The following is a 9250-nucleotide window of genomic DNA, read 5'->3' as shown; positions in this document are numbered from 1 at the left end:
GTTTGTCGTTGTATATAATTAATTTAATAGATAATTTATCACATAGGCGGACCTTGTCCGTTTAATAAGCATATAATATTGCTCTACATTGAAATGCAATAAGTTTCACATTTCATGTGTGCAACTTCACTATTGGAAATTGTAATGTAATTATTTATGTTGGAGTAAATTCATCTGGATCGATTCTTTTTTACTTTTAATTAAACCGCTATAAAATATACTGACCGCTTAACAAATTTCGTATTACCTATTTATTTTTTTTTGTATTCTATTCAACCAATCCATTAAAATCCGCTACCAAATGCACATTTTCTACTTTACTGTTACTGTTGTGTGATTAACAACGCCAGTTATTGTGTTTCCATATCTTTATTAATTAATAGTAAATTATATTATTTATTAAACATATATTAAATATATTAACATATATTATTAAACATAAAATCATAATTCTCGTGTATGTTACATCACAATCATGAATCCTTATATCGTCATTTGACATCAAGAGATTTTTGAGATAATTTGAGTAAGGAGCAAAACCATAAATTTTATTAGCCACTTGAAATTTCACCCTACTAAAGATAAAACTGCTGAAACTGAACTAAGCACATTCAAATTATCTTTCTCTAGATTTTGGATTCAACCAAAGTATTATCTAACAGAATGCCTTAACAATCTCAATTATGTAGGGACTCTACTTGGTCGTGGAACTTTCAATTTTTGAGCTCAAGTCTTAGTCACTCTTGATTTAACAGGCTAGCAAAAAGGGCTGTTCAAACGTCGAATAATATGTTTAGAATATAAGAATAGTCCAGTATTAGATATAGACAAAACTCTAGCGCAGATCATGCGAAGTGGATAATTGGAGGCAAAATTACCTCCCTCATCAGCTCTATTGGGTCCCCCCAAGATGAATTTATGAAAGATATTACCAGAGGACATCAGCTGGAATACAACCAATGTTATTGAAAAAATGCGCAGCTGAACTAATTACGCTATGTAAACTCTTTTCTTTATCATATGAAAGAGATACTTTCCCTGCAGATTGGGAACTTACTGGTGTTCAACAAATACCAAAAAAAGGAAAAAGATGGTTTCCAACAACTACCGTCCGATTACTTCGGTCCCAGCCATTGTCAAGGTCTTGGAGAAAGTCGTAAACCATCAAATCTTGGATACATCAATACAGCTTCCATGAAAATGGATCAACCGGGATCTCCTGGCTTATGTTACCAACGTAAGGACTGCCGCTATAAGAAATATGGGAAATCCAGAGCAATCGCACTGAACATATCGAAAGCTTTTGATAGGGTTTGGCATGAAAACCTTCTAACTAAGATCGTACGGTTTAACATCTCCTCTCATCGATTGGGTTAGAAGCTTTCTCGAAGACCGCTTCAACCAGATCGTTATCTATGGAAAAACCTTAGAAAGATTTGAGGTCAATGATGGTGTTCCTCAAGATGCATCTTGTTACCTGAACATCAACGATCGACAAAACTGCAAAACTCACGATACCATACTGGTGTCGTCGTTCAAATTAGCCGCCACAATAAACTCCGCTAACACTCAAATTCGCAGACAGCCACAAATCACCTCCATCAATACCGATCTTGAGAACATTCTGGAGTGGAGTGGGAGCAATCTGATTCAGTTTAATACAGCAAAGATCCAGGCTGCTGTTTTTACACAGAACGCTGGCACTGCCTCTCAGGATTTGGTGTTTGGACATAAAATATCACCATTACCTCAAATTCTCTTTGGGTGCTTAGGTTGCCCTGGCATAGTCGCGTTGCCTAAATAGCTAAGGCAGTTTCACAAAAACGTGGAGCCCACTTTCAGTCAAAAAGCTATATACTCCGCAACAGCTTCTTATCCTCTACAAGGCCCAGGCTCGTCCATATTTGGAGTATTGCTCACACATTTGGAGCTCGGTTCTCAACATACCCTGAGGATGCTCGACTCAATACAGAAGACAGCAATTCGGCTATTTTCCATGTACATGAGAACCTCAAGGAGAATCCCGACCTCCCAAATCACGTTTCAAGCTAGAGAACATTGCTTCCCTGTGTGCCACCAATTCAAATATCTTGGGGCCTTGATAACTGAAGCTAATGACGTGACAATACAGATCAAGGCAAAAGCTGCTGCGGGGAACAGATGCTTCTGGGCAGTCCAGAGAGCGCTCAAGTTTAGAGGGCTCTCACGAAGGTCAAAGCTTACAATTTACAAGACAATTATCCGTCGCGTAGTCACATACGGATGCGAGACATGGACCATAACGACGACAAGTGAGCGGATTTTGAACTGCTGGGAACGTAAAATCCTACGAAAGATTTCTGGCCCTGTTTGCGAGAACGATGCGTGGATGATCCGGAGGAATGCTGAGCTGAGTCAGATTTATGGCGAGCCAGATTTGGCAGCGTGGCTAGGACACGTGGAGATAATGCCTTTTGATCAATATCCGCGCAGAACTATATATGGAGTTCCTGAAGGTTCGACGTTGGAGGCAACATGCTCAGGACAGAAAGGATTGGCAGTCAACTGTTAAGAAGGCACTGGTCTCAAAGAACCGTAGCGCAGGTACCAGAAGAAGAAGATCAAAAAGCTATATACTCCGCAATAGCTTCTTATTCTCTACAAGGCCCAGATTCGTCTATCTAAAGCATACCCTGAGGATGTTCGACTTAATATAGAAGACAGCAATTCGACTTTTAGGCGATCCAGATTTGACCAAAAACTTGGACGGCTTACAGAATAAAATAAAGGTCGCTGATTCTATTTGACCGCAGATGCTCTTCCGAGCTATCCAACATAATTCCACCACCAACAACATAAACAATGGCAATGTATAATAAGTAGTTTCTGGTATCACCAGCGTGGCACTGTCATCTTAATCCGAGAAGCGTATTTTCTCAACATTATTCGAAAAGTATTTTTACTTACTTAATCCTGATGTCTTTCTACCTTGTCAAGTGTGAGCCTTGTTGGAGTTGAGTCTTGTATAGACTCCGTTTACCACAGCTGTTTCCATTCTCCCCTATTATTTATCTTTCGTTTTATTTCCTGCCATCTTATATTTATTCGGTCCAGCACATACTCGATCTTCTTGCCTTATTTTTGTAAGCTCATGCTTTATATGAATCGTTCTACTTCCATTCTTATGACATCTCATTTGTCCTACAATTTTGTTTTGAATAGGGTACTTGCATTTTTTAAAAAGTATTTATTTTTTTGTTTATTTTATTCTTGATGACCTTCTTGATATAAAATAATGTCAGATAGTAAAATATTTAATTAAAAGGGAAAAAATAATATCTAAATGTTTAATTAAAAATCGCAAAAATTTCAAATTTAGCTACATAAGTAAACGATGTTTTCCAGTTGTGACGTTATAGATTTAATAAAAACATTGAGCAGTTGTCTGCTTGATGATAACGAGGTTATCGTTGCCGGTAACATAACGTTTGCTGTTATACTACAGTTTATATTTATTAGTTATGTATGAATAAAATATTTTCCTATATATAAGAATAAAGTGAATGAACGTTTTATAGGTTAAGTTCTTACACTAATACATAATCACGTTAAAAATTATGAGCATAATAAACTAATTTACTATAAAATATTAAAATAAGTTAAATTTGAATCTTACTAGCCAAAAAATGATCCTGGCAATAAAAATAATATCGTCAAAACGACCAAAACACAACAAAGGTGTTTTAGTCATGGTATTTTTACATCCTGGCTCAAAACACGATTTATATAGCATTTTTAAGATTAATCAAAGTTTAATAATAACGTTTATTTTAGAATAACCGAAATAATAACGGTCGTATTGGCTTTGTATCATATGTTCAGTGTTCATTTTATACCTATGACGTCACGCAATAGAGCGGCCTTATTGAAATGTTTAAATTACCTAAAAATTTTTTGAATTTTAAATTATTTTTCCTCCATAATTATTGATCAAAGAATTAAAAAAAATATAATAATAAAAGTTGTATATTAACTATTTTTTTCTCACATCATGCAAGTACCCTATTAGTTTTTAGAGTGATAAGTTATATAATTGCCACATTTATAATCCCTTTTAAGATTTGCTTGTGTTATAATCATCAAAATATTTTTAAATTGTATTGCGTAGGTGTATCTTACAGTTCAATTTCTTTCTGTAAATATATTTGTAACATATTTTGCATTTTTCTATATATGTTACCCTTTATTTGATGAAAATAGGTTGAGTTACAGTATTTGTTAAGCGAGAAATTTAAGAGCTTGTAAGCTGTAAGCCCTAGACAAGCGAAGATTTTTGTAAAACTTTTAGTATGACGAATATAACAGTGCAATAAAAATATGTAATTCTTTCAAAATATATGATAAATTCGAGTATAGAGGTGGTTGAGACTGAAATAATTGGGAGTGCTTCCTTTTTACTTATGTACCGTGGGTACTAGGTTAGGTTAAGTCATACTGTAGTTTTACTTTATGAGTAAGAAAGTAAAAAAAAACTTTTGTTTTATTATCTGAACATTTTTCATTTAAATAAACGGAAATATATTTTGACACTTAATAATTACTTTATATACACAAACATCTAATTCTAAAAATCACTGCAGTCAACACTGGATGTATGAATTTAATTTATTTTTTTATTTATTTACCAGAGTAACAGTACATTACATTACGTTATGTTCCAAGTTTATTTTCTTATATGATATAGATATTGTCTAATAATTAACGTTTAGTAGTGATGAAGAATAACTTAAAAATGTCTGTATTAAAATGACATTTTCATTAACATATCATATGCCCCCTCGTGAGGTTACTAATAGTCTAAGATTCGGCTGCAGTGCGCTCACCCGTTTTTTGTTAAAACCCAAATTTTCATACCAATTTATAATTAGGAAAATATACTTACAAGGTTGCCTAAGATAAATTGGCCGCTAGTATTTTTAATTTATTTTTGGGGAAAAATTCCGTTCACCTGTCCGCACGTCTCCGCAGCCAAGTTTAAACAGGAATGATTTCGATACATTTATAACTTCATAACGTACATTTATTAATTATATTATATTATTGGCTGGCGACAAAGTATTTTCGGTTTTGTAGTATAAAATAAAACTCTTTTTTTTTAACAAAGAATAGTTTTCAACCTATTATATATCTACCATGACCTTTTGCCATCTTTCTTTCAGCTTCATGATTCCACGTTCAGAAAATTTCTGGTCCTTATCAGAAAAAAACTGAACTAGGTGCGATTGAAGGTCATCGTCATTTGACCATCCAAATAAATCTGGCAATCATATGGTGCCAGATCAATACTGTATGGGGATGTCTCATCACTTCTCAGCTTCTCAGCCAAGCTTCAATAGTTTCCCACGAATTGCCAAAGAAGTGTGAGTCCTTGCATTATCATGGTGGAACACTAAACCTCACCGATTTGACAACTCTGGACGTTTTCCTATGATTGTTTCATCCAGGTTCATTAATTGTTGACAGTAAACATCAGAATTGATCGTTTGGTCTCTTGGAAGCAGCTCAAAAAACACAACACCCTTGTAATCCCACCAAACTTTCCCACGAACTATCTTACTGTACATGACCCAGTTTTAATCACCAGTGATGATTCTTTTCAAGAAAGGGTCGGGTTCATTTCGTTTAAGGTGCATATCGCAAATGTTGATTTGTTGTTGATTTTGTATTATATGAATTTCTTCCAATTCGTGAGGTACCCAAATATCAAGCTTCTTCACTAGCTCAAAACATTTCAAGTGTTTTTCAATTATTGTGTGCGATACATGTAGCCTCTTCGCAACCTCTCCAACAGTTATGTGACGATCCTCTTGAATTTTGACTTTGATTTCGTTATCATCAACTTCAGTAGGCCGATCAGAATGTCGCTCATCTCCAGAACGGAATTTTTTATACCAATTTTGACGCGAGTGCTTTGTTAAGTCAACATCACCATGAACTCATATATTTCTTTGGTTAGGCATTCTTTCCTTCACAGAAATAAAAAAGTAGAATATGCCGAAAATGTTCGATTCTGCACCACAACTAACTAGCTTTATTTAAAATCACGCACTGCTTGCTTCTAAAGTTACGTCAATGTGACCAGTATCACGTGACAATCGATAAAGTACAGCACTAATATAATTTATTCAAAAAATAAAGCGAAGCTCTCAGTAAAAATCGAAAATACTTAGCTACAAACCCATATGTAATACTTCTATATGGACAGGTTATGTGGGAAAAAAGTCCCTACGTTACGGTGCGACAATCTTTATTTTCTCTCTCGTTCGTGACACTTTATTTATACTGCACATGCTTGAGAATGCGCAGAACCTAGCTGGAGCCTCGAAGGATAGAGAAATCGTTGCTATTATGTCCTCCTTAGTCGGAACCACTTCCACTTATAGAAACTGTCCATATAGAAGTATTACATATATGTACAAGTCTTATATATCAAACGAAAGCTAAGTTTTTTCTATTTATTATCATATATGGTTGCCTAATTAAATCCGGCTGCAAATAAGGGTTGTTTGCTGTTAAGGATGATAAATATTTAAGGTGGAGTGAAAAAGAGTAGCGCGTAGTATCATCTGTTAGACGAGGATACCTGCTTTGTATGCAAGTGTTCTTAATCACTGAGGAGTAATAAAATAGAAAAGAAATATCTTCCTTTCCAAAATGATAAATTTAAAAATCACAACAAAAAAAAAATATTAAATTTTTAAATCGTTAATTAAAAAAAAGATTCACTAATTGTATTTTCAAAAAAGGGCATCAATCAATTTTTAAAAGTGTTAATTATTTGAAAAGTATGTTAATTAAATTTTCATTTTTTGACAAATTCATTTTCATAAAAACAAATTAAAGAAATAATTTATAACAAAAAAATTTAGCACTCTGTCATTCGTATTGTAACTATTATAACCCATATTATTTTCAAGTTCAATTGAAATTTTACTTATGGTTTGTGTTCTGTAAAAATCTTCTACTTATTTTCCATCTTTTTGCTTTAGATCTACATTTTTTTAGACACCCTGTATGATATCCTAAATCATTAGTAGAATCAATTGTTAATAAAGTGTCATGATATTTATTTTTTTTACGACGGAAAATTAACATTAGGGAGAATTTTTGGATTTTTTTTCGTTACACAGACAACCCAGCTTAAAAGTGTCACACAGTAAGCATTCGTTGTCTTCGTCAGACAAATGAAACTACGCGCTAACTCTTTTTCACTCTAACTTCAATATTTATCATCTTTAACAGCGAGCAATCCTTATTTGCGGCCGGATTTAATTATTATTTAATTAATATATATGATAATAAACAGAAAAAAAATTAGCTACGAAGAGATGCATAATGGCAACTGTGATTTTTTAGGATATTTGTATAAATTGCCGTGTTGTAGATGAAATTTTATTTAAAAATCAATTGAACGAAATTTTCCGACAATAAATTAAAAATAATTTAATAAGAAATACTAGCGGTCAAATTTTGATAGGCAACCTGGTAAATATATATTTTCCTAATTATATATTTGAAGAAAAATTTGGGTTTTAGCAGAAAAACTGGTGAGCGCACTAACCCTGCAGCTGGGACTATAGACTATAAAATTTGATCATCAGGGAACTGGGTGCTACATTATTATTTAGAAACATATTTACTGCACTCTATCTTATTAACTGAAAATATTTTTCTAAGGAAATAATTTGGTAACAAGAATGTTTTAAAATCTATATTTCACTTTTAAGTGCCTTTTCTTGACTCTATTTTTTTCTGGCTTACAATGGCGAATTATTTGTAATCAATATTTCTATTTTCTGAGAAACAAATAGATTCGAACTTAGAGCAGGTGACCTAAAATTAATGAAGAGTTGATTTAGGATGTATTTACTCATGTGTTATTATTCAAATAGTTTTGATTATACATTTGTTTTATTTTCTAATTTATTCGAAAAATTTAATACATTAGCTTATGCAATGTAATTTTGTAGGGAATATTATTTGGTAATGTATTAGTGACTTTTGAATTACATAACATTTTATACTATTTGACTGTAGTTTATATACGTTTAGTTGAGACAATATAATTAAATATTGTATATTGTAAAACAATTTATCAAAATCCATTTTTATGAAACTATTGGGATTGTTCTAATCAACATTTTTCTCTTACTCTTTTTGGCCTGTACTCCTACTTTTTAATTAAGAACATATTTAACTGTTTTGTTTTAAAGAATTAAGCATGACTTAGTGTGTAGTACCAGGTTTCCTTCCATTTTCGAAGTTCATCAAATAATAGGAGAGTTGCCTCAATTTCTGGGTAGGCATTTGAGACGAGCTGAAAACTTAATCCATACCTCTCCTATTATACCACAACTCGAATCTGCAGACCTGGTTGGTGAGTGAAATGAACCTCTAAATTTATAAAAATATAAATTTTTCCTAAAAATATGTTTGAGGCAATATGCAATTTTTATATGTTGTAGTTTTATGTTTCAATAATAAAAAATACTTCAAGACTCTTTTTGAGAGTTTTTTCCACAAAAGCAATCACTCTATCATAATTTTTTTTGCAAATGACACAAACTAACTTTTCACTAGACATGTTAAAATTATTAAAGTTATAATGGCCATTTGCACAGTAAGGTTAAAAATGGTTTAAATATCAACACTACCTTAATTCTGTTTTTTGGATTGCACCAAGTTCAAAAGTCTTTTAATTATCATTAAATTAAACCCCAGAAATCGAGGACATAAACCGATTTGATCTCCTGTTTCTAACCTATAATTCAGGTTATTTTGTGTTGACAAACACAATAGGTATTACACAATATTATTGTCCCTGATTTCATAAGGAACAAGACATTCTTTTGGTTTACTGTGTTGAAATTATTCAAAAAATGGCAAGACATATATTTATGAAGATGATCTTAATTTTCTGAAGATTGAATATATGGGATTTTCTAGGAGAGTGTATAATAAAACAGACCATTTTACAAATATAGATAATTTTACCTTTTTTACGAGGTTCGGACCAACAGTAATTAACATTTTGGAGCAAATTGAGGATAGGCTCATATCAGTGTCACTTCTTCCAGTTACCATGGATAAACTTCCTTATTATATTTTAATATATGTTGCTTGACTGGGTTCAAACCCTTACTATGATGGAATGTACGTTTAAAATCACTTTGTTTTTGAATGATTACAGTAAGACACCGCTTAGCGCGTT

This window comes from Diorhabda carinulata, chromosome 1 (assembly GCF_026250575.1).
Source record: "Diorhabda carinulata isolate Delta chromosome 1, icDioCari1.1, whole genome shotgun sequence".
NCBI classification, from domain to species: Eukaryota; Metazoa; Arthropoda; class Insecta; order Coleoptera; family Chrysomelidae; genus Diorhabda; species Diorhabda carinulata.
This window is presented reverse-complemented; position numbering follows the sequence as displayed.